The sequence below is a fragment of the Taudactylus pleione genome, unplaced genomic scaffold (assembly GCF_031769625.1).
Source record: "Taudactylus pleione unplaced genomic scaffold, aTauple2 ptg000914l, whole genome shotgun sequence".
In the NCBI taxonomy this organism is placed as follows: Eukaryota; Metazoa; Chordata; class Amphibia; order Anura; family Myobatrachidae; genus Taudactylus; species Taudactylus pleione.
The window spans coordinates 781,923-804,873 of NW_028285315.1; the positions used below are offsets into that span (position 1 = coordinate 781,923).

Sequence of the window (22,951 nt, forward strand, 5' to 3'; positions counted from 1 at the left end):
TTTTCTATAGCCATGCTATAAAGTTTTATGAAAAGATTAGGGATGTAGGCATTAGCGCAACTTCTCATTGAACTTTGGGTGTTCTGATTTCATTGATTCCTTCTAAACATGTGAGATGTATTTTTTATATGCAGATATGCAAATAACCATTATAGTATCAATTTGGTCAAAGAATTGCTTTGCAACACAGATTATCAAAATCCAACATGTTAACAGGTAAACACTTACATTTTCCAAAAGGATTTTTAAGTTTTATGAAAATATTAGGGATGTAGGCTTTATAGCAATTTATCATTGGACTATGGGTGTTCTGATTTCATTGATTCCTTTAAACATGTGAGAATTTATTTCTAGAAGAATGTTTTGGAAAAAATTGCATATGAATTACAAAATGAAATCCAACAACATATTTTAATGATTTATTTTGAGAGAACATTACAAAGTATAGCTTTCACATATCCTTGATTTTGTTAAATCCTTAACTTAGCTGAGAGATAACTTATTATTTCTATATGCATTCTATATGCATGCTGTAAAGTTTAATGAAAATATTAGGGATGTAGGCTTTAGAGCAATTTCTCATTGGACTATGGGTGTTCAGATTTCATTGATTCCTTTTAAACATGTGAGATGTAATTTTTATATGCAGATATGCAAATATCCTTTATTGTATCAATTTGGTCAAAGAATTTTTTGCAACACAGATTACCAAAATTGAACAAGTTAACAGATAAACATTTACCTTTTCCAAAAGGATAACTTTTACTATCCACCTAAAACCTAAAAAAACTGTAACTATGTGTACATCATACACATCATTGTTTATGTTGTATTTATTTTCCTATAGTAATTACATTCTTTACAACATTCTCATCCATTTATTTCATGAAGAGTTCAAATAGTGATCGAAAAGAAGACCTTGACCACGAAGGGACTCAAAGCCTCAATCTTCTGATCCGAAGTCAGACACCTTATCCATTAGGCCACGCAGTCAACTATGTAGAAGATGTCGAACCTGTGGAAGGTGTGGTAATAGCAACCTCAAGTATAACATTCAAAATTTAGAAGTTTTTTCTAGAAGAATGTTTTGGAAAAACTTGCATATGAATTACAAAATGAAATCCAACAACATATTTTAATGATTTATTTTGAGTGAACATTACAAAGTATACCTTTCACATAGCCTAGATTTTGTTAAATCCTTAACTTAGCTGAGAAATGACTTAACTTTTCTATAGGCATGCTATAAAGTTTTATGAAAAGATTAGGGATGTAGGCTTTAGAGCAATTTCTCATTGAACTATGGGTGTTCTGATTTCATTGATTCCTTCTAAACATGTGAGATGTAATTTTTATATGCAAATATGCAAATAACCATTATAGTATCAATTTGGTCAAAGAATTGTTTTTAACACAGATTACCAAAATTGAAAAAGTTAACAGGTAAATACTTACCTTTTCCAAAAGGATACCTTTTACTATCCACCAAAAACCTAAAAAAACTGTTACTATGTGTACGTCATACACATCATTGTTTATGTTGTATTTATTTTCCTATGGGAATTACATTTTGAAATGTACATTCTTTACAACTTTGTCATCCATTGAATTCATGCAGAGTTTGAAGATTTCAAATAGTGACAAAAGGAAAACTTCGACCACAAAGGGACTCGAACCCTCAATCTTCTGATCTGAAGTTAGACGCCTTATCCATTAGACCACGTGGTCATCTATGTAGAAGTTCTCGAACCTGTGGAAGGTGTGGTAATAGTAACCTCAAGTATAACATTCAAAATTTTGAAGTTTTTTCTAGAGGTAAGTTTTGGAAAAACTTTCATATGAATTACAAAATGAAATCCAACAATATATTTTAATGATATATTTTGAGTGAACATTACAAAGTATACCTTTCACATAGCCTAGATTTTGTAAAATCCTTAACTTAGCTGAGAAATGACTTAACTTTTCTATAGGCATGCTATAAAGTTTTACAAAAAGATTAGGGATGTAGGCATTAGAGCAATTTCTCATTGAACTAAGGGTGTTCTGATTTCATTGATTCCTTCTAAACATGTGAGATGTAATTTTTATATGCAGATATGCAAATAACCATTATAGTATCTATTTGGTCAAAGAATTGCTTTGAAACACAGATTACCAAAATCAAACAAGTTAACAGGTAAACACTTACATTTTCCAAAAGGATTTTTAAGTTTTATGAAAATATTAGGGATGTAGGCTTTATAGCAATTTCTCATTGGACTATGGGTGTTCAGATTTCATTGATTCCTTTTAAACATGTGAGATGTAATTCTTATATGCAGATATGCAAATATCCTTTATTGTATCAATTTGGTCAAATAATTTTTTGCAACACAGATTACCTAAATTGAACAAGTTAACAGGTAAACATTTACCTTTTCCAAAAGGATAACTTTTATTATCCACCTAAAACCTAAAAAAACTAACTATGTGTACATCATACACATCATTGTTTATGTTGTATTTATTTTCCTATAGTAATTACATTCTTTACAACATTCTCATCCATTTATTTCATGAAGAGTTCAAATAGTGATCAAAAAGGCACTCAAACCCTCAATCTTCTGATCCAAAGTCAGATGCCTTATCCATTAGGCCAAGCAGTCAACTATGTAGGAGTTGTCAAACCTGTGGAAGGTGTGGTAATAGTAACCTCAAGTATAACATTCAAAATTTAGAAGTTTTTTCTAGAGGTATGTTTTGGAAAAACTTGCATATGAATTACAAAATGAAATCCAACAACATATTTTAATGATTTGTTTTGAGTGAACATTACAAAGTATACATTTCACATAGCCTAGATTTTGTTAAATCCTTAACTTAGCTGAGAAATAACTTAACTTTTCTACAGCCATGCTATAAAGTTTTATGAAAAGATTAGGGATGTAGGCTTTAGAGCAATTTCTCATTGAACTATGGGTGTTCTGATTTCATTGATTACTTCTAAACATGTGAGATGTTATTTTTATATGCAAATATGCAAATAACCATTATAGTATCAATTTGGTCAAAGAATTGCTTTGCAACACAGATTACCAAAATCCAACAAGTTAACAGGTAAACACTTACATTTTCCAAAAGGATTTTTAAGTTTTAAGAAAATATTAGGGATGTAGGCTTTATAGCAATTTCTCATTGGACTATGGGTGTTCTGATTTCATTGATTCCTTTAAACATGTGAGAAGTTTTTTCTAGAAGTATGTTTTGGAAAAATTTGCATATGAATTACAAAATGAAATCCAACAACATATTTTAATGATTTATTTTGAGTGAACATTAGAAAGTATAACTTTCACATAGCCTAGATTTTGTTAAATCCTTAACTTAGCTGAGAGAAAACTTATTTTTTCTATATGCATGCTATAAAGTTTTACGAAAAGATTAGGGATGTAGGCTTTAGAGCAATTTCTCATTGGACTATGGCTGTTCTGATTTCATTGATTCCTTTTAAACATGTGAGATGTAATTTTTATATGCAGATATGCAAATATCCTTTATTGTATCAATTTGGTCAAAGAATTTTTTGCAACACAGATTACCAAAATTGAACAAGTTAACAGGTAAACATTTACCTTTTCCAAAAGGATAACTTTTACTATCCACCTAAAACCTAAAAAAACTGTAACTATGTGTACATCATACACATCATTGTTTATGTTGTATTTAATGTCCTATAGTAATTACATTCTTTACAACATTCTCATCCATTTATTTCATGAAGAGTTCAAATAGTGATCGAAAAGTATACCTCGACCACGAAGGGACTTGAACCCTCAATCTTCTGATCTGAAGTCAGACGCCTTATCCATTAGGCCAAGCATTCAACTATGTAGGAGTTGTCAAACCTGTGGAAGGTGTGGTAATAGTAACCTCAAGTATAACATTCAAAATTTAGAAGTTATTTCTAGAGGTATGTTTTGGAAAAACTTGCATATGAATTACAAAATGATATCCAACAACATATTTTAATGAATTATTTTGAGTAAACATTACAAAGTATACCTTTCACATAGCCTAGATTTTGTTAAATCCTTAATTTAGCTGAGAAATAACTTAACTTTTCTATAGCCATGCTATAAAGTTTTATGAAAAGATTAGGGATGTAGGCTTTAGAGCAATTTCTCATTGAACAATGGGTGTTCTGATTTCATTGATTCCTTCTAAACATGTGAGAAGTATTTTCTAGAGGTATGTTTTGGAAAAACTTGCATATGAATTACAAAATGAAATCCAACAACATATTTTAATGATTTATTTTGAGTGAACATTACAAAGTATAACTTTCACATAGCCTAGATTTTGTTAAATCCTTAACTTAGCTGAGAAATTACTTAACTTTTCTATAGGCATGCTATAAAGTTTTATGAAAAAATTAGGGATGTAGGCTTTAGAGCAATTTCTCACTGAACTATGGGTGTTCTGATTTCATTGATTACTTCTAAACATGTGAAATGTTATAATTATATGCAAATATGCAAATAACCATTATAGTATCAATTTGGTCAAAGAATTGCTTTGCAACACAGATTACCAAAATCGAACAAGTTAACAGGTAAACACTTACATTTTCCAAAAGGATTTTGAAGTTTTATTAAAATATTAGGGATGTAGGCTTTATAGCAATTTCTCATTGGACTATGGGTTTTCTGATTTCATTGATTCCTTTTAAACATGTGAGAAGTTTTATCTAGAGGTATGTTTTGGAAAAACTTGCATATGAATTACAAAATGAAATCCAACAACATATTTTAATGATTTATTTTGAGTGAACATTACAAAGTATAACTTTCACATAGCCTAGATTTTGCTAAATCCTTAACTTAGCTGAGAAATGACTTAACTTTTCTATAGGCATGCTATAAAGTTTTATGAAAAGATTAGGGATGTAGGCTTTAGAGCAATTTCTCATTGAACTATGGGTGTTCTGATTTCATTGATTCCTTCTAAACATGTGAGATGTTATTTTTATATGCAAATATGCAAATAACCATTATAGTATCAATTTGGTCAAAGAATTGTTTTTAACACAGATTACCAAAATTTAACAAGTTAACAGGTAAATACTTACCTTTTCCAAAAGGATACCTTTTACTATCCACCAAAAACCTAAAAAAACTGTAACTATGTGTACGTCATACACATCATTGTTTATGTTGTATTTATTTTCCTATGGGAATTACATTTAGAAATGTACATTCTTTACAACTTTGTCATCCATTGAATTCATGCAGAGTTTGAAGATTTCAAATAGTGACAAAAAGAAAACTTTGACCACGAAGGGACTTGAACACTCAATCTTCTGATCTGAAGTCAGATGCCTTATACATTAGACAACGTAGTCATCTATGTAGAAGTTCTCAAACCAGTGGAAGGTGTGGAAATAGTAACCTCAAGTATAACATTCAAAATTTAGAAGTTTTTTCTAGAGGTAAGTTTTGGAAAAACTTTCATATGAATTACAAAATGAAATCCAGCAATATATTTTAATAATATATTTTGAGTGAACATTACAAAGTATACCTTTCACATAGCCTAGATTTTGTAAAATCCTTAACTTAGCTGAGAAATAACTTAACTTTTCTATAGGCATGCTATAAAGTTTTACAAAAAGATTAGGGATGTAGGCATTAGAGCAATTTCTCATTGAACTATGGGTGTTCTGATTTCATTGATTCCTTCTAAACATGTGAGATGTAATTTTTATATGCAAATATGCAAATAACCATTATAGTATCAATTTGGTCAAAGAATTGCTTTGCAACACAGATTACCAAAATCAAACAAGTTAACAGGTAAACACTTACATTTTCCAAAAGGATTTTTAAGTTTTATGAAAATATTAGGGATGTAGGCTTTATAGCAATTTCTCATTGGACTAAGGGTGTTCAGATTTCATTGATTCCTTTTAAACATGTGAGATGTAATTTTTATATGCAGATATGCAAATATCCTTTATTGTATCAATTTGGTCAAAGAATTTTTTGCAGCACAGATTACCATAATTGAACAAGTTAACAGGTAAACACTTACCTTTTCCAAAAGGATAACTTTTACTATCCACCTAAAGCCTAAAAAAACTGTAACTATGTGTACATCATACACATCATTGTTTATGTTGTATTTATTTTCCTATAGTAATTACATTCTTTACAACATTGTCATCCATTTATTTCATGAAGAGTTCAAATAGTGATCGAAAAGAAGACCTCGACCACGAACCCTCAATCTTCTGATCTGAAGTCAGATGCCTTATCCATTAGGCCAAGCAGTCAACTATGTAGGAGTTGTCAAACCTGTGGAAGGTGTGGTAATAGTAACCTCAAGTATAGCATTCAAAATTTAGAAGTTTTTTCTAGAGGTAAGTTTTGGAAAAACTTGCATATGAATTACAAAATGAAATCCAAAAACATATTTTAATGATTTGTTTTGAGTGAACATTACAAAGTATATCTTTCACATAGCCTAGATTTTGTTAAATCCTTAACTTAGCTGAGAAATAACTTAACTTTTCTATAGCCATGCTATAAAGTTTTATGAAAAGATTAGGGATGTAGGCATTAGCGCAACTTCTCATTGAACTTTGGGTGTTCTGATTTCATTGATTCCTTCTAAACATGTGAGATGTATTTTTTATATGCAGATATGCAAATAACCCTTATAGTATCAATTTGGTCAAAGAATTGCTTTGCAACACAGATTACCAAAATCCAACAAGTTAACAGGTAAACACTTACATTTTTCAAAAGGATTTTTAAGTTTTATGAAAATATTAGGGATGTAGGCTTTATAGCAATTTCTCATTGGACTATGGGTGTTCTGATTTCATTGATTCCTTTAAACATGTGAGAAGTTTTTTCTAGAGGAATGTTTTGGGAAAACTTGCATATGAATTACAAAATGAAATCCAACAACATATTTTAATGATTTATTTTGAGTGAACATTACAAAGTTTAGCTTTCACAAAGCCTAGATTTTGTTAAATCCTTAATTTAGCTGAGAAATAACTTAACTTTTCTATAGCCATGCTATAAAGTTTTATGAAAAGTTTAGGGATGTAGGCTTTAGAGCAATTTCTCATTGAACTATGGGTGTTCTGATTTCATTGATTCCTTCTAAACATGTGAGATGTTATTTTTATATACAAATATGCAAATAACCATTATAGTATCAATTTGGTCAAAGAATTTTTTGCAACACAGATTACCAAAATTGAACAAGTTAACAGGTAAACACTTACCTTTTCCAAAAGGATAACTTTTACTATCCACCTAAAACCTAAAAAAAACTGTAACTATGTGTACATCATACACATCATTGTTTATGTTGTATTTATTTTCCTATAGGAATTACATTTAAAAATGTACATTCTTTACAACATTGTCATCCATTGATTTCATGAAGAGTTCAAATAGTGATCGAAAAGAAAACCTCAAACACGAAGGGACTCGAACCCTCAATCTTCTGATTCGAAGTCAGATGCCTTATCAATTAGGCCACGTGGTCATCTATGTCGAAGTTGTCGAACCTGTGGAAGGTGTGGTAATAGTAACCTCAAGTATAACATTAAAAATTTAGAAGTTTTTTCTAGAGGTATGTTTTGGAAAAACTTGCATATGAATTACAAAATGATATCCAACAACATATTTTAATGAATTATTTTGAGTAAACATTACAAAGTATACCTTTCACATAGCCTAGATTTTGTTAAATCCTTAATTTAGCTGAGAAATAACTTAACTTTTCTATAGCCATGCTATAAAGTTTTATGAAAAGATTAGGGATGTAGGCTTTAGAGCAATTTCTCATTGAACAATGGGTGTTCTGATTTCATTGATTCCTTCTAAACATGTGAGAAGTATTTTCTAGAGGTATGTTTTGGAAAAACTTGCATATGAATTACAAAATGAAATCCAACAACATATTTTAATGATTTATTTTGAGTGAACATTACAAAGTATACCTTTCACATAGCCTAGATTTTATTAAATCCTTAATTTAGCTGAGAAATAACTTAACTATCTATAGCCATGCTATAAAGTTTTATGAAAAGATTAGGGATGTAGGCTTTAGATCAATTTCTCATTGAACTATGGGTGTTCTGATTTCATTGATTACTTCTAGACATGTGAAATGTTATAATTATATGCAAATATGCAAATAACCATTATAGTATCAATTTGGTCAAAGAATTGCTTTGCAACACAGATTACCAAAATCGATCAAGTTAACAGGTAAACACTTACATTTTCCAAAAGGATTTTTAAGTTTTATGAAAATATTAGGGATGTAGGCTTTATAGCAATTTCTCATTGGACTATGGGTTTTCTGATTTCATTGATTCCTTTTAAACATGTGAAAAGTTTTATCTAGAGGTATGTTTTGGAAAAACTTGCATATGAATTACAAAATGAAATCCAACAACATATTTTAATGATTTATTTTGAGTGAACATTACAAAGTATAACTTTCACATAGCCTAGATTTTGTTAAATCCTTAACTTAGCTGAGAAATGACTTAACTTTTCTATAGGCATGCTATAAAGTTTTATGAAAAGATTAGGGATGTAGGCTTTAGAGCAATTTCTCATTGAACTATGGGTGTTCTGATTTCATTGATTCCTTCTAAACATGTGAGATGTTATTTTTATATGCAAATATGCAAATAACCATTATAGTATCAATTTGGTCAAAGAATTGTTTTTAACACAGATTACCAATATTTAACAAGTTAACAGGTAAATACTTACCTTTTCCAAAAGGATACCTTTTACTATCCACCAAAAACCTAAAAAAACTGTAACTATGTGTACGTCATACACATCATTGTTTATGTTGTATTTAATTTCCTATGGGAATTACATTTAGAAATGTACATTCTTTACAACTTTGTCATCCATTGAATTCATGCAGAGTTTGAAGATTTCAAATAGTGACAAAAAGAAAACTTTGACCACGAAGGGACTTGAACCCTCAATCTTCTGATCTGAAGTCAGACGCCTTATACATTAGACCACGTAGTCATCTATGTAGAAGTTCTCGAACCAGTGGAAGGTGTGGTAATAGTAACCTCAAGTATAACATTCAAAATTTAGAAGTTTTTTCTAGAGGTAAGTTTTGGAAAAACTTTCATATGAATTACAAAATGAAATCCAGCAATATATTTTAATGATATATTTTGAGTGAACATTACAAAGTATACCTTTCACATAGCCTAGATTTTGTAAAATCCTTAACTTAGCTGAGAAATAACTTAACTTTTCTATAGGCATGCTATAAAGTTTTACAAAAAGATTAGGGATGTAGGCTTTAGAGCAATTTCTCATTGAACTATGGGTGTTCTGATTTCATTGATTCCTTCTAAACATGTGAGATGTAATTTTTATATGCAAATATGCAAATAACCATTATAGTATCAATTTGGTCAAAGAATTGCTTTGCATCACAGATTACCAAAATCAAACAAGTTAACAGGTAAACACTTACATTTTCCAAAAGGATTTTTAAGTTTTATGAAAATCTTAGGGATGTAGGCTTCATAGCAATTTCTCATTGGACTATGGGTGTTCAGATTTCATTGATTCCTTTTAAACATGTGAGATGTAATTTTTATATGCAGATATGCAAATATTCTTTATTGTATCAATTTGATCAAAGAATTTTTTGCAACACAGATTACCAAAATTGAACAAGTTAACAGGTAAACACTTACCTTTTCCAAAAGGATAACTTTTACTATCCACCTAAAACCTAAAAAAACTGTAATTATGTGTACATCATACACATCATTGTTCATGTTGTATTTATTTTCCTATAGTAAATACATTCTTTACAACATTGTCATCCCATTTATTTCATGAATAGTTTAAATAGTGATCGAAATGAAAACCTTGACCACGAAGGGACTTGAACCCTCAATCTTCTGATCCGAAGTCAGATGCCTTATCCATTAGGCCATGCAGTCAACTATGTAGAAGATGTCGAACCTGTGGAAGGTGTGGTAATAGCAACCTCAAGTATAACATTCAAAATTTAGAAGTTTTTTCTAGAGGAGTGTTTTGGAATAACTTGCATATGAATTACAAAATGAAATCCAACTACATATTTTAATGATTTATTTTGAGTGAACATTACAAAGTATACCTTTCACATAGCCTAGATTTTGTTAAATCCTTAACTTAGCTGAGAAATAACTTAACTTTTCTATATGTATGCTATAAAGTTTTATGAAAAGATTAGGGATGTAGGAATTAGAGCAATTTCTCATTGAACTATGGGTGTTCTGATTTCATTGATTCCTTCTAAACATGTGAGATGTATTTTTTATATGCAGATATGGAAATAACCATTACAGTATCAATTTGGTCAAAGAATTGCTTTGCAACACAGATTACCAAAATCAAACAAGTTAACAGGTAAACACTTACATTTTCCAAAAGGATTTTTAAGTTTTATGAAAATATTAGGGATGTAGGCTTTATAGCAATTTCTCATTGGACTATGGGTGTTCTGATTTCATTGATTACTTTAAACATGTGAGAAGTTTTTTCTAGATGTATGTTTTGGAAAAACTTGCATATGAATTACAAAATGAAATCCAACAACATATTTTAAAGATTTATTTTGAGTGAACATTACACAGTATAACTTTCACATAGCCTAGATTTTGTTAAATCCTTAACTTAGCTGAGAGATAACTTATTTTTCTATATGCATGCTATAAAGTTTTATGAATAGATTAGGGATGTAGGCTTTAGAGCAATTTCTCATTGGACAATGGGTGTTCTGATTTCATTGATTCCTTTTAAACATGTGAGATATAATTTTTATATGCAGATATGCAAATATCCTTTATTGTATCAATTTGGTCAAAGAATTTTTTGCAACACAGATTACCAAAATTGAACAAGTTAACAGGTAAATACTTATCTTTTCCAAAAGGATAACTTTTACTATCCACCTAAAATCTAAAAAAACTGTAACTATATGTACATCATACACATCATTGTTTATGTTGTATTTATTTTCCTATAGGAATTACATTTAGAAATGTACATTCTTTACAACATTGTCATCCATTTATTTCACGAATAGTTTAAATAGTGATCGGAAAAAAAACCTCGACCCCAAAGGGACTCGAACCCTCAATCTTCTGATCCAAAGTCAGACGCCTTATCCATTAGGCCACCCAGTCAACTATGTAGAAAGTGTCGAACCTGTGGAAGGTGTGGTGACAGCAACCTCAAGTATAACATTCAAAATTTAGAAGTTTTTTCTAGAAGAATGTTTTGGAAAAACTTGCATATGAATTACAAAATGAAATCCAACAATATATTTTAATGATTTATTTTGAGTGAACATTAGAAAGTATACCTTTCACATAGCCTAGATTTTGTTAAATCCTTAACTTAGCTGAGAAATAACTTAACTTTTCTATATGCATGCTATAAAGTTTTATGAAAAGATTAGGGAAGTAGGCTTTAGAGCAATTTATCATTAGACTATGGGAGTTCTGATTTCATTGATTCCTTTTAAACATGTGAGATATAATTTTTATTTGCAGATATGCAAATATCCTTTATTGTATCAATTTGGTCAAAGAATTTTTTGCAACACAGATTACCAAAATTGAACAAGTTAACAGGTAAATACTTATCTTTTCCAAAAGGATAACTTTTACTATCCACCTAAAAGCTAAAAAAACTGTAACTATATGTACATCATACACATCATTGTTTATATTGTATTTATTTTCCTATAGGAATTACATTTAGAAATGTACATTCTTTACGATATTGTCATCCATTTATTTCATGAATAGTTTAAATAGTGATCGAAAAGAAAACCTCGACCTCGAAGGGACTCGAAGCCTCAATCCTCTGATCCGAAGTCAGATGCCTTATCCATTAGGCCACGCAGTCAACTATGTAGAAGATGTCGAACCTGTGGAAGGTGTGGTAATAGCAACCTCAAGTATAACATTCAAAATTTAGAAGTTTTTTCTAGAGGAATGTTTTGGAAAAACTTGCATATGAATTACAAAATGAAATCCAACAACATATTTTAATGATTTATTTTGAGTGAACATTCCAAAGTATACCTTTCACATAGCCTAGATTTTGTTAAATCCTTAATTTAGCTGAGAAATAACTTAACTTTTCTATAGCCATGCTATAAAGTTTTATGAAAAGATTAGGGATGTAGGCTTTAGAGCAATTTCTCATTGGACAATGGGTGTTCTGATTTCATTGATTCCTTTTAAACATGTGAGATATAATTTTTATATGCAGATATGCAAATATCCTTTATTGTATCAATTTGGTCAAAGAATTTTTTGCAACACAGATTACCAAAATTGAACAAGTTAACAGGTAAATACTTATCTTTTCCAAAAGGATAACTTTTACTATCCACCTAAAATCTAAAAAAACTGTAACTATATGTACATCATACACATCATTGTTTATGTTGTATTTATTTTCCTATAGGAATTACATTTAGAAATGTACATTCTTTACAACATTGTCATCCATTTATTTCACGAATAGTTTAAATAGTGATCGGAAAAAAAACCTCGACCCCAAAGGGACTCGAACCCTCAATCTTCTGATCCAAAGTCAGACGCCTTATCCATTAGGCCACCCAGTCAACTATGTAGAAAGTGTCGAACCTGTGGAAGGTGTGGTGACAGCAACCTCAAGTATAACATTCAAAATTTAGAAGTTTTTTCTAGAAGAATGTTTTGGAAAAACTTGCATATGAATTACAAAATGAAATCCAACAATATATTTTAATGATTTATTTTGAGTGAACATTAGAAAGTATACCTTTCACATAGCCTAGATTTTGTTAAATCCTTAACTTAGCTGAGAAATAACTTAACTTTTCTATATGCATGCTATAAAGTTTTATGAAAAGATTAGGGAAGTAGGCTTTAGAGCAATTTATCATTAGACTATGGGAGTTCTGATTTCATTGATTCCTTTTAAACATGTGAGATATAATTTTTATTTGCAGATATGCAAATATCCTTTATTGTATCAATTTGGTCAAAGAATTTTTTGCAACACAGATTACCAAAATTGAACAAGTTAACAGGTAAATACTTATCTTTTCCAAAAGGATAACTTTTACTATCCACCTAAAAGCTAAAAAAACTGTAACTATATGTACATCATACACATCATTGTTTATATTGTATTTATTTTCCTATAGGAATTACATTTAGAAATGTACATTCTTTACGATATTGTCATCCATTTATTTCATGAATAGTTTAAATAGTGATCGAAAAGAAAACCTCGACCACGAAGGGACTCGAAGCCTCAATCCTCTGATCCGAAGTCAGATGCCTTATCCATTAGGCCACGCAGTCAACTATGTAGAAGATGTCGAACCTGTGGAAGGTGTGGTAATAGCAACCTCAAGTATAACATTCAAAATTTAGAAGTTTTTTCTAGAGGAATGTTTTGGAAAAACTTGCATATGAATTACAAAATGAAATCCAACAACATATTTTAATGATTTATTTTGAGTGAACATTCCAAAGTATACCTTTCACATAGCCTAGATTTTGTTAAATCCTTAATTTAGCTGAGAAATAACTTAACTTTTCTATAGCCATGCTATAAAGTTTTATGAAAAGATTAGGGATGTAGGCTTTAGAGCAATTTCTCATTGAACTATGGGTGTTCTGATTTAATTGATTCCTTCTAAACATGTGAGATGTTATTTTTATATGCAAATATGCAAATAACCATTATAGTATCAATTTGGTCAAAGAATTGCTTTGCAAAACAGATTACCAAAATCGAACAAGTTAATAGGTAAACTCTTACATTTTCCAAAAGGATTTTGAAGTTTTATGAAAATATTAGGGATGTAGGCTTTATAGCAATTTCTCATTGGACTATAGGTGTTCTGATTTCATTGATTCCTTTTAAACATGTGAGAAATTTTTTCTAGAGGTATGTTTTGGAAAACTTGCATATGAATTACAAAATGAAATCCAACAACATATTTTAATGATTTATTTTGAGTGAACATTACAAAGTATAACTTTCACATAGCCTAGATTTTGTTAAATCCTTAACTTAGCTGAGAAATGACTTAACTTTTCTATAGGCATGCCTTAAAGTTTTATGAAAAGATTAGGGATGTAGGCTTTAGAGCAATTTCTCATTAAAATATGGGTGTTCTGATTTCATTGATTCCTTCTAAACATGTGAGATGTAATTTTTATATGCAAATATGCAAATAACCATTATAGTATCAATTTGGTCAAAGAATTGTTTTTAACACAGATTACCAAAATTGAACAAGTTAACAGGTAAATACTTACCTTTTCCAAAAGGATACCTTTTACTATCCACCAAAAACCTAAAAAAACTGTAACTATGTGTACGTCATACACATCATTGTTTATGTTGTATTTATTTTCCTATAGGAATTACATTTAGAAATGTACATTCTTTACAACATTGTCATCCATTTATTTCATGAATAGTTTAAATAGTGATCGAAATGAAAACCTTGACCACGAAGGGACTCGATCCCTCAATCTTCTGATCTGAAGTCAGACGCATTATCCATTAGACCACGTGGTCATCTATGTAGAAGTTTTCGAACCTGTGGAAGGTGTGGTAATAGAAACCTCAAGTATAACATTCAAAATTTAGAAGTTTTTTCTAGAGGTAAGTTTTGGAAAAACTTTCATATGAATTACAAAATGAAATCCAACAATATATTTTAATGATATATTTTGAGTGAACATTACAAAGTATACCTTTCACATAGCCTAGATTTTGTTAAATCCTTAACTTAGCTGAGAAATAACTTAACTTTTCTATATGCATGCTATAAAGTTTTATGAAAAGATTAGGGATGTAGGCATTAGAGCAATTTCTCATTGAACTATGGGTGTTCTGATTTCATTGATTCCTTCTAAACATGTGAGATGTTATTTTTATATGCAAAAATGCAAATAACCATTATAGTATCAATTTGGTCAAAGAATTGCTTTGCAACACAGATTACCAAAATCGAACAAGTTAACAGGTAAACACTTAAATTTTCCAAAAGGATTTTGAAGTTTTATGAAAATATTAGAGATGTAGTCCTTATAGCAATTTCTCATTGGACTATGGGTGTTCTGATTTCATTGATTCCTTTTAAACATGTGAGAAGTTTTTTCTAGAGGTATGTTTTAGAAAAACTTGCATATGAATTACAAAATGAAATCCAACAACATATTTTAATGATTTATTTTGAGTGAACATTACAAAGTATACCTTTCACATAGCCTAGATTTTGTTAAATCCTTAATTTAGCTGAGAAATAACTTAACTTTTCTATAGCCATGCTATAAAGTTTTATGAAAAGATTAGGGATGTAGGCTTTAGAGCAATTTCTCATTGAACTATGGGTGTTCTGATTTCATTGATTCCTTCTAAACATGTGAGATGTTATTTTTATATGCAAATATGCAAATAACCATTATAGTATCAATTTGGTCAAAGAATTGCTTTGCAAAACAGATTACCAAAATCCAACAAGTTAACAGGTAAACACTTACATTTTCCAAAAGGATTTTTAAGTTTTATGAAAATATTAGGGATGTAGGCTTTATAGCAATTTCTCATTGGACTATAGGTGTTATGATTTCATTGATTCCTTTAAACATGTGAGAAGTTTTTTCTAGAAGTATGTTTTGGAAAAACTTGCATATGAATTACAAAATGAAATCCAACAACATATTTTAATGATTTATTTTGAGTGAACATTACAAAGTATAACTTTCACATAGCCTAGATATGGTTAAATCCTTAACTTAGCTGAGAGATAACTTATTTTTTCTATATGCATGCTATAAAGTTTTACGAAAAGATTAGGGATGTAGGCTTTAGAGCAATTTCTCATTGGATTATGGGTGTTCTGATTACATTGATTCCTTTTAAACATGTGAGATATAATTTTTATATGCAGATATGCAAATATCCTTTATTGTATCAATTTGGTCAAAGAATTTTTTGCAACACAGATTACCAAAATTGAACAAGTTAACAGATAAATACTTATCTTTTCCAAAAGGATAACTTTTACTATCCACCTAAAATCTAAAAAAACTGTAACTATATGTACATCATACACATCATTGTTTATGTTGTATTTATTTTCCTATAGGAATTACATTTAGAAATGTACATTCTTTACAACATTGTCATCCATTTATTTCATGAATAGTTTAAATAGTGATCGAAATGAAAACCTCGACCACGAAGGGACTCGAAGCCTCAATCTTCTGATCCGAAGTCAGACGCCTTATCCATTAGGCCACGCATTCAACTATGTAGAAAATGTCGAACCTGTGGAAGGCGTGGTAATAGCAACCTCAAGTATAACATTCAAAATTTAGAAGTTTTTTCTAGAGGAATGTTTTGGAAAAACTTGCATATGAATTACAAAATGAAATCCAACAACATATTTTAATGATTTATTTTGAGTGAACATTACAAAGTATACCTTTCACATAGCCTAGATTTTGTTAAATCCTTAATTTAGCTGAGAAATAACTTAACTTTTCTATAGCCATGCTATAAAGTTTTATGAAAAGATTAGGGATGTAGGCTTTAGAGCAATTTCTCATTGAACAATGGGTGTTCTGATTTCATTGATTCCTTCTAAACATGTGAGAAGTATTTTCTAGAGGTATGTTTTGGAAAAACTTGCATATGAATTACAAAATGAAATCCAACAACATATTTTAATGATTTATTTTGAGTGAACATTACAAAGTATACCTTTCACATAGCCTAGATTTTGTTAAATCCTTAATTTAGCTGAGAAATAACTTAACTATCTATAGCCATGCTATAAAGTTTTATGAAAAGATTAGGGATGTAGGCTTTAGAGCAATTTCTCATTGAACTATGGGTGTTCTGATTTCATTGATTACTTCTAGACATGTGAAATGTTATAATTATATGCAAATATGCAAATAACCATTATATTATCAATTTGGTCAAAGAATTGCTTTGCAACACAGATTACCAAAATCGAACAAGTTAACAGGTAAACACTTACATTTTCCAAAAGGATTTTGAAGTTTTATGAAAATATTAGGGATGTAGGCTTTATAGCAATTTCTCATTGGACTATGGGTTTTCTGATTTCATTGATTCCTTTTAAACATGTGAAAAGTTTTATCTAGAGGTATGTTTTGGAAAAACTTGCATATGAATTACAAAATGAAATCCAACAACATATTTTAATGATTTATTTTGAGTGAACATTACAAAGTATAACTTTCACATAGCCTAGATTTTGTTAAATCCTTAACTTAGCTGAGAAATGACTTAACTTTTCTATAGGCATGCTATAAAGTTTTATGAAAAGATTAGGGATGTAGGCTTTAGAGCAATTTCTCATTGAACTATGGGTGTTCTGATTTCATTGATTCCTTCTAAACATGTGAGATGTTATTTTTATATGCAAATATGCAAATAACCATTATAGTATCAATATGGTCAAAGAATTGTTTTTAACACAGATTACCAAAATTTAACAAGTTAACAGGTAAATACTTACCTTTTCCAAAAGGATACCTTTTACTATCCACCAAAAACAAAAAAAAACTGTAACTATGTGTACGTCATACACATCATTGTTTATGTTGTATTTATTTTCCTATGGGAATTACATTTAGAAATGTACATTCTTTACAACTTTGTCATCCATTGAATTCATGCAGAGTTTGAAGATTTCAAATAGTGACAAAAAGAAAACTTTGACCACGAAGGGACTTGAACCCTCAATCTTCTGATCTGAAGTCAGACGCCTTATACATTAGACCACGTAGTCATCTATGTAGAAGTTCTCGAACCAGTGGAAGGTGTGGTAATAGTAACCTCAAGTATAACATTCAAAATTTAGAAGTTTTTTCTAGAGGTAAGTTTTGGAAAAACTTTCATATGAATTACAAAATGAAATCCAGCAATATATTTTAATGATATATTTTGAGTGAACATTACAAAGTATACCTTTCACATAGCCTAGATTTTGTAAAATCCTTAACTTAGCTGAGAAATAACTTAACTTTTCTATAGGCATGCTATAAAGTTTTACAAAAAGATTAGGGATGTAGGCTTTAGAGCAATTTCTCATTGAACTATGGGTGTTCTGATTTCATTGATTCCTTCTAAACATGTGAGATGTAATTTTTATATGCAGATATGCAAATAACCATTATAGTATCAATTTGGTCAAAGAATTGCTTTGCAACACAGATTACCAAAATCAAACAAGTTAACAGGTAAACACTTACATTTTCCAAAAGGATTTTTAAGTTTTATGAAAATCTTAGGGATGTAGGCTTTATAGCAATTTCTCATTGGACTATGGTTGTTCAGATTTCATTGATTCCTTTTAAACATGTGAGATGTAATTTTTATATGCAGATATGCAAATATTCTTTATTGTATCAATTTGGTCAAAGAATTTTTTGCAACACAGATTACCAAAATTGAACAAGTTAACAGGTAAACACTTACCTTTTCCAAAAGGATAACTTTTACTATCCACCTAAAACCTAAAAAAACTGTAATTATGTGTACATCATACACATCATTGTTCATGTTGTATTTATTTTCCTATAGTAAATACATTCTTTACAACATTGTCATCCATTTATTTCATGAATAGTTTAAATAGTGATCGAAATGAAAACCTCGACCACGAAGGGACTCGAACCCTCAATCTTCTGATCCGAAGTCAGATGCCTTATCCATTAGGCCATGCAGTCAACTATGTAGAAGATGTCGAACCTGTGGAAGGTGTGGTAATAGCAACCTCAAGTATAACATTCAAAATTTAGAAGTTTTTTCTAGAGGAATGTTTTGGAATAACTTGCATATGAATTACAAAATGAAATCCAACTACATATTTTAATGATTTATTTTGAGTGAACATTACAAAGTATACCTTTCACATAGCCTAGATTTTGTTAAATCCTTAACTTAGCTGAGAAATAACTTAACTTTTCTATATGCATGCTATAAAGTTTTATGAAAAGATTAGGGATGTAGGCATTAGAGCAATTTCTCATTGAACTATGGGTGTTCTGATTTCATTGATTCCTTCTAAACATGTGAGATGTATTTTTTATATGCAGATATGCAAATAACCATTACAGTATCAATTTGGTCAAAGAATTGCTTTGCAACACACATTACCAAAATCCAACAAGTTAACAGGTAAACACTTACATTTTCCAAAAGGATTTTTAAGTTTTATGAAAATATTAGGGATGTAGGCTTTATAGCAATTTCTCATTGGACTATGGGTGTTCTGATTTCATTGATTCCTTTAAACATGTGAGAAGTTTTTTCTAGATGTATGTTTTGGAAAAACTTGCATATGAATTACAAAATGAAATCCAACAACATATTTTAAAGATTTATTTTGAGTGAACATTACAAAGTATACCTTTCACATAGCCTAGATTTTGTTAAATCCTTAATTTAGCTGAGAGATAACTTATTTTTCTATATCATTGCTATAAAGTTTTACGAATAGATTAGGGATGTAGGCTTTAGAGCAATTTCTCATTGGACTATGGGTGTTCTGATTTCATTGATTCCTTTTAAACATGCGAGATATAATTTTTATATGCAGATATGCAAATGTCCTTTATTGTATCAATTTGGTCAAAGAATTTTTTGCAACACAGATTACCAAAATTGAACAAGTTAACAGGTAAATACTTATCTTTTCCAAAAGGATAACTTTTACTATCCACCTTAAAGCTAAAAAAACTGTAACTATATGTACATCATACACATCATAGTTTATGTTGTATTTATTTTCCTATAGGAATTACATTTTTAACAATGTACATTCTTTACAACATTGTCATCCATTTATTTCATGAATAGTTTAAATAGTGATCGAAAAGAAAACCTCGACCACGAAGGGACTCGAAGCCTCAATCCTCTCATCCGAAGTCAGACGCCATATCCATTAGGCCAATCAGTCAACTATGTAGAAGATGTCGAACCTGTGGAAGGTGTGGTAATAGCAACCTCAAGTATAACATTCAAAATTTAGAAGTTTTTTCTTGAGGAATGCTTTGGAAAAACTTGCATATGAATTACAAAATGAAATCCAACAACATATTTTAATGATTTATTTTGAGTGAACATTACAAAGTATACCTTTCACATAGCCTAGATTTTGTTAAATCCTTAATTTAGCTGAAAAATAACTTAACTTTTCTATAGCCATACTATAAAGTTTTATGAAAAGATTAGGGATGTAGGCTTTAGAGCAATTTCTCATTGAACTATGGGTGTTCTGATTTCATTGATTACTTCTAAACATGTGAAATGTTATAATTATATGCAAAAATGAAAATAACCATTATAGTATCAATTTGGTCAAAGAATTGCTTTGCAACACAGATTACCAAAATCGAACAAGTTAACAGGTAAACACTTACATTTTCCAAAAGGATTTTGAAGTTTTATGAAAATATTTGGGATGTAGGCTTTATAGCAATTTCTCATTGGACTATGGGTGTTCTGATTTCATTGATTACTTCTAAACATGTGAAATGTTATAATTATATGCAAATATGCAAATAACCATTATAGTATCAATTTGGTCAAAGAATTGTTTTTAACACAGATTACCAAAATTGAACAAGTTAACAGGTAAATACTTACCTTTTCCAAAAGGATACCTTTTACTATCCACCAAAAACCTAAAAAAACTGTAACTATGTGTACGTCATACACATCATTGTTTATGTTGTATTTATTTTCCTATGGGAATTACATTTAGAAATGTACATTCTTTAGAACTTTGTCATCCATTGAATTCATGCAGAGTTTGAAGATTTCAAATAGTGACAAAAAGAAAACTTCAACCATGAAGGGACTCGAACCCTCAATCTTCTGATCTGAAGTCAGATGCCTTCTCCATTAAACCACATGGTCATCTATGTAGAAGTTCTCGAACCTGTGGAAGGTGTGGTAATAGTAACCTCAAGTATAACATTCAAAATTTAGAAGTTTTTTCTAGAGGTATGTTTTGGAAAAACTTGCTTATGAATTACAAAATGAAATCCAACAACATATTTTAATGATTTATTTTGAGTGAACATTACAAAGTATACCTTTCACATAGCCTAGATTTTGTTAAATCCTTAACTTAGCTGAGAAATAACTTAACTTATCTAGTTTTATTAAAAGATTAGGGATGTAGGCATTAGAGCAATTTCTCATTGGACTATGGGTGTTCGGATTTCATTGATTCCTTCTAAACATGTGAGATGTATTTGATATATGCAGATATGCAAATAACCAATATAGTATCAATTTGGTCAAAGAATTGCTTTGCAACACACATTACCAAAATCCAACAAGTTAACAGGTAAACACTTACATTTTCCAAAAGGATTTTTAAGTTTTATGAAAATATTAGGGATGTAGGCTTTATAGCAATTTCTCATTGGACTATGGGTGTTCTGATTTCATTGATTCCTTTAAACATGTGAGAAGTTTTTTCTAGAAGTATGTTTTGGAAAAACTTGCATATGAATTACAAAATGAAATCCAACAACATATGTTAATGATTTATTTTGAGTGAACATTACAAAGTATAACTTTCACATAGCCTAGATTTTGTTAAATCCTTAACTTAGCTGAGAGTTAAACTAATTTTTTCTATATGCATGCTATAAAGTTTTACGAAAAGATTAGGGATGTAGGCTTTAGAGCAATTTCTCATTGGACTATGGGTGTTCTGATTTCATTGATTCCTTTTAAACATGTGAGATATAATTTTTATATGCAGATATGCAAATCTCCTTTATTGTATCAATTTGGTCAAAGAATTTTTTGCAACACAGATTTCCAAAATTGAACAAGTTAACAGGTAAATACTTATCTTTTCCAAAAGGATAACTTTTACTATCCACAGAAAATCTAAAAAAACTGTAACTATATGTACATCATACACATCATTGTTTATGTTGTATTTATTTTCCTATAGGAATTACATTTAGAAATGTACATTCTTTACAACATTGTCATCCATTTATTTCATGAATAGTTTAAATAGTGATCGAAATGAAAACCTCGACCAAGAAGGGACTCGAAGCCTCAAGCTTCTGATCCGAAGTCAGACGCCTTATCCATTAGGCCACGCAGTCAACTATGTAGAAGATGTCGAACCTGTGGAAGGTGTGGTAATAGCAACCTCAAGTATAACATTCAAAATTTAGAAGTTTTTCTAGAGGAATGTTTTGGAAAAACTTGCATATGAATTACAAAATGAAATCCAACAACATATTTTAATGATTTATTTTGAGTGAACATTACAAAGTATACCTTTCACATAGCCTAGATTTTGTTAAATCCTTAACTTAGCTGAGAAATAACTTAACTTTTCTATATGCATGCTATAAAGTTTTATGAAAAGATTAGGGATGTAGGCATTAGAGCAATTTCTCATTGAACTATGGGTGTTCTGATTTCATTGATTCCTTCTAAACATGTGAGATGTTATTTTTATATGCAAATATGCAAATAACCATTATAGTATCAATTTGGTCAATGAATTACTTTGCAACACAGATTACCAAAATCGAACAAGTTAACAGGTAAACACTTACATTTTCCAAAAGGATTTTGAAGTTTTATGAAAATATTAGGGATGTAGTCCTTATAGCAATTTCTCATTGGACTATGGGTGTTCTGATTTCATTGATTCCTTTTAAACATGTGAGAAGTTTTTTCTAGAGGTATGTTTTAGAAAAACTTGCATATGAATTACAAAATGAAATCCAACAACATATTTTAATGATTTATTTTGAGTGAACATTACAAAGTATACCTTTCACATAGCCTAGATT

General features: G+C 29.8%; 2 non-coding genes across 2 annotated transcripts; both read right to left on the minus strand.

Moving 5' to 3' along the window:
* Window positions 1–9,930: 9,930 nt before the first annotated feature.
* On the minus strand, window positions 9,931–10,003 carry TRNAR-UCG (transfer RNA arginine (anticodon UCG)). Its single transcript has one exon. It is a non-coding gene; the product is annotated as a tRNA-Arg (tRNA).
* Window positions 10,004–18,765: 8,762 nt separating this feature from the next.
* On the minus strand, window positions 18,766–18,838 carry TRNAR-UCG (transfer RNA arginine (anticodon UCG)). Its single transcript has one exon. It is a non-coding gene; the product is annotated as a tRNA-Arg (tRNA).
* Window positions 18,839–22,951: the final 4,113 nt, after the last annotated feature.